This window comes from Eschrichtius robustus, chromosome 13 (assembly GCF_028021215.1).
Source record: "Eschrichtius robustus isolate mEscRob2 chromosome 13, mEscRob2.pri, whole genome shotgun sequence".
NCBI classification, from domain to species: domain Eukaryota; kingdom Metazoa; phylum Chordata; class Mammalia; order Artiodactyla; family Eschrichtiidae; genus Eschrichtius; species Eschrichtius robustus.
In genome coordinates this window covers 36,202,438-36,207,409 of record NC_090836.1, presented here as the reverse complement: position 1 = coordinate 36,207,409, position 4,972 = coordinate 36,202,438, and the positions used below count along the sequence as shown (strand labels likewise).

Sequence of the window (4,972 nt, the reverse complement as noted above, 5' to 3'; positions counted from 1 at the left end):
GGTGGCTATTTCCTTTCCTATGTTAGGGAAGTTTTCCACTATAATCTCTTCAAATATTTTCTTGGGTCCTCTCTCTCTCTCTTCTCCTTCTGGGACCCCTATAATGTGAATGTTGTTGCATTTAATGTTGTCCCAGAGGTCTCTTAGGCTGTCTTCATTTCTTTTCATTCTTTTTTCTTTATTCTGTTCTGCAGCAGTGAATTACACCATTCTGTCTTCCAGGTCACTTATTCGTTCTTCTGTCTCAGTTTTTCTGCTATTGATTCCTTCTTGTGTAGTTTTCATTTCAGTTATTGTATTGGTCATCTCTGTTTGTTTGTTCTTTAATTCTTCTTGGTCTTTGTTAAACATTTCTTGCATCTTCTCCATCTTTGCCTCCATTCTTATTCCGAGGTCCTGGATCATCTTCACTATCATTGTTCTGAATTCTTTTTCTGGAAGGTTGCTTATCTCCACTTCATTTAGTTGTTTATCTGGGGTTTTATCTTGTTCCTTCATCTGGTACATAGCCCTCTGCCTTTTCATCTTGTCTATCTTTTTGTGAATGTGGTTTTTGTTCTGCACGCTGCAGGATTGTAGTTCTTCTTGCTTCTGCTGTCTGTCCTCTGGTGGATGAGCCTATCTAAGAAGCTTGTGCAGGTTTCTGCTGGGAGGGACTGATGGTGGTTAGAGCTGGGTCTTGAAATTCTTTAAGTTGCAATAATATTGTCTTTTTTATTATAAGATATAAAAGATCTTGTGAAGAATATGAGGACTTTAAGTCTGGTTTAAAATAGGGCTTGAAATATGTAACTTAAATCCAACAGTCTGATGAACCTATGCATCTGATTTGTGCATACCCACAAAAATATTAAACGGGTTATTAGTTAGAAAGTCATAGGAGCAGAAGATAGAGATGATGATGATTATTAGTCTAAGTGCAAAGGGAATTAACTTAAAGTGTTAATAAACACCTATAGGAAGATGGAATAACAGTAACAAGGATTTTATTCTTTTCATTCATTTAAGTGAGTAAAATACACACTAGGTAACTATTTTATATAGTTTTAAGAAAATAAAGAATGCAAAACTTTAAGCCTTAAAAGTAATGTTAGGTGGATACTATTAACTTTTCAAGAAATATTTTGCTTCAACATAAGACTAATTGTTAGTTTATTTAGTGATCTGCCCTTATGAGTTTAAGATATATATGTCTCTCCTAAAGTGAAAGCACATTGTTATGGTGAAATAGATTATTTTAAAACTAACTTCTATCCAACAGAATCTAAAGAGAGGAAGTTTACTGAGGGACTACTTAAAGTATAGATTAGGAAAATGTCATTTGCATTTTTGTCATTAAGAATCAGAGAAATCAGACTCCCTCAGATACGCTTTGAATGATAATTAAAAAGCAGTCAGGTGCTCGCTTCGACAGCAGATATCCTAAAATTGGAATGATACACCGAAGATTAGCATGGCCCTTGCGCAAGGATGACAAGCAAATTTGTGAAGCGTTCCATATTTTTGAAATCAGAAAGAAAAAACGCAGTCAGTAAAATATTCTTGATAAGGGGAGTGAAGGCAGCCAATTGCAATTTTAAAATCAAGGTTTCTCAACTTCAGAATAATTGATTTTGTGGCTGTATAATTCTTCATTGTTGGGGGGAGAAGAGCTGCCATGTGCATTTTAGGATATTAAGCAACATTCCTGGTTTCTCCTCACTAGATGATAGTAGCACCCTCAATTGTGACAACCAAAAGTACTTCCAGGCTTTACCAGATGTCTCCTAGGACACAAAGCCTTTCTCATTTAAAAAACATAGCTTTAGGCTGACAGTTTGCAGCCTTTAGGTATGGAATTTATTTAGGTGGCTCAAAATAATGACAAGGAATAACATCAGATGTAAACTCCTTGAGGGTGTAGACTATCATTTTATCATGACTTCTTAGTACAGCTCTTGTCAAAATAGAGGCAATTAATAAAGGAGTAAAATTACAAAATCAAGCTGAAGGAGAATTGTAAAGAATTCTAATTTACATCAGTAAATATCTGGGGCATAGTTGTGAAAATGGATTAAAAGGATGCTAAACAAATGAGGAAAAAGCATTAGTTCAGGGTAAATTTATAGATGTAGGAACGCTTAACAGAGATTCCATGCACAATTTTAAACGGTTAAAAGTAGTTTTAATTTACTTAGTCTGTTGACTAAAACCTTGATTCAAAGCTAGTACTAGCTAAAGATGACAATATGATACACCAGGAATATCTCCCTACTTAGAAAAAAAATTGCACTGTCAGAATCTGTCAGATGTAACTATTTTGGAACTCTAGAGCTGCTGAAGGTTTGCAACTTCCAGGGAAAGGCTTGGATGGTAAGTTGTAGTTAATTTCAGTCAATTTTACCTCTTAGCACTGTAGAAGCTACCCTTCGCCTCAACCACCACCCCAAGCCACGTGGCAAGCAACTGTGCACATGTTTCTGGAGTAGCTTGCACAAAGCTTGTGGGATCCAAATAGGGCAAAAAGACCCTGTCCTCCAAATGTTGGTGATCTGTGCTCTGATTGGTGCTTATGATCATAGAGGTGCAGACAAAAAGGGAGGCAGCCATAGTTGCACCTCCCCCATGAGTGTAAGCCCCTCCCCCTCCAGCTGAAGTGACTTCCAGGGGATTTAAAGGGCCAGTGTTCTTCCCTCACCTTCATTTTTCACTTTTTCCCCTTTGAGAGTCAGGCATTAAAGATTAGGACATTCAAAAACAACTGCTTATATGGCGAAAATTAGAAAGTGACCATGTATGGTCAGGGAAAGTCTCAGAAAAGACCTGAGAAGACTTTAAGTTTACACTTCAGGCTGATCCTTGGCATGAAGACACCTGGCAATAATAATAATAATAATAGTAGCAAAAACCAGCAGACCCTGGGGAATGGGGAGAATCTGATTTCCAGAGTTACCACTTTATTACATTTAAATGTCCAGTGTTCAACAACAACAAAAGAAACATGACATACAAAAAACAGGAAAGTATGACCTACTCAAAGGAAAAAGAATAATCTACAGAAACTGTCTCTGAAAGACCTAATGGCTGATATACTAGACAAAGACTTTAAAACAATTATTTTAAAGATGTTCAAAGAACTAAAGGAAGATGTAGAGGAAATTAAGAAAATGGTGTATGAACAAAATAGAAATATCAATAAAGAGAAAATCTAAAAAGAAACCAAAAAGAAATGCTGAAATGCTGAAAAGTACAATAACCAAAATGAAAAATTCACTAGAGGGATTCAAAGGCAGATTTGAGCAGACAGAAGAATCAGCAAACTTGACAATGGAAATTATCAAGGCTGAGGAACAATAAGAAAAATGGTGAGGAAAATCCAACAGAGCCGAAGGGACCTGTGGGATGCCATCACATATACACCATGGGAGTCCCACAGGGAGAAGAGAGGAAAAGAATAAAGGATAAAGAGAATATTTGAAGAAACAATGGCTGAAAACTTCCCAAATTTGATGATAGATGTGAATATAAACATCCAAGAAGCCCAATGAACTTTAAGATGAACTAAGAGACCCATACTGAGAAACATAATAAAATTTTCAAAAGCCAAATACAAAGACAGAACCTTAAAAGCAGCAGAACAGAAATGAATCATCACACACAAGGGATATTTATTAAGAATATCAGTAGATTTCTCATCAGAAACTTTCGACGCCAGAAGACAGTGGGTCAATATAGTCAAAGAACTAAAAGAAAAAAAACCTGTCAATCAAGAATCCTATATCCAGCAAAACTGTCCTTTAAAATTGAGAGAGAAATTAAGACATTCCCAGATAAGCAAAAGCTGAAGGAGTTTGTGGTCACTAAACTGTCCTGCAAGAAATGCTGAAGGGAGTCCTTCAGAGAAAAATGAAAGGACACTGGACAATGACTTAGAGCTATACGGAGAAATAAATGTAAATACATGGGAAATTATAGTCATCATTACTGTAACTTTTGTTAGTATATCTGAATCCTGTTTTACATAATTTAAGAGACTGATACATTTAAAAGGATTATTAGTTTATGTGATAGGGCACACAATATATAAATATGCAATTTTGTGACATCAACAACCAAAAGAGGTGGGGATGGAGCTGTAAAGAAGCAGATTTTTTGTATGTTATTGAAGTTAAGCTGGTATAAATTAAACTTAGAGTGTTATAACTTCAAGATATTAAATGAAATCTCCATGGTAACCACCAAAAAAATAACCATAGAATATACACAAAAGGAAAGGAGAAAGAAATTTCTCCCTAACAGTAATTGCTTTAAATGTAAATGAATTAAACTCTCCAATCAAAAGAAAGAGATTGGTAGGGTAGATAAAAATGCATGATCCAACTGTATGCTGTCTACAAAAGACTCACTGGCAATCCAAAGTTTTGTAGGTACCCATGGCTTACAGGGATATCCCTTCAAGCTGTTCTCACAGGCTGTTAAAAATAATAAGTGGCAGGCTGGATTTGACCTGCAGGCTGTAATTTGCCAACCTCTAGTCTACATGACTAAAGCATGTAAAGATGTCCCCTTTAAAGTTAAGAAGTTGCTACTGTGCCCTGTGCCATTAAGTGCCATAGCAATCCATGAGTTTCTTTACATTTTGGAGGCAAGGTGTATTACACTGAGGTATAAATATATTTTTACCTTTAGCCTGAAATGCTGGTCTTGACTAGGTCCATAGAAAGAAAAAGTGGTTCAGATGACAATGGATGCAGTTCTGCCACTTACCTGACACAGAGATTTCAGTGGTTCTCATGGTGTTTCTAGCAGATTAAAAGACCATGTGAAGAATATGGCATAGTGGAGGGTCTTAGGATTTCAGAGCACAGCCTTAAATTCTTTGGCAAGTATCTGCTTTTGAAAAACTTTAACCTGGTATACATTGAATATTAGCTATATGACCATGTAATGCAAAGTGCCCATCATGAACTGGATGCTCTGTAATCTACATAGA

At 36.1% G+C, this 4,972-nt stretch overlaps 1 non-coding gene across 1 annotated transcript; it reads left to right on the top strand.

Annotated features, from left to right (window-relative positions):
- The first annotated feature begins 1,398 nt into the window (after positions 1–1,398).
- LOC137776047 (U6 spliceosomal RNA) lies at positions 1,399–1,505 on the top strand. Its single transcript, XR_011076168.1, has one exon. It is a non-coding gene; the product is annotated as a U6 spliceosomal RNA (small nuclear RNA).
- Positions 1,506–4,972: the final 3,467 nt, after the last annotated feature.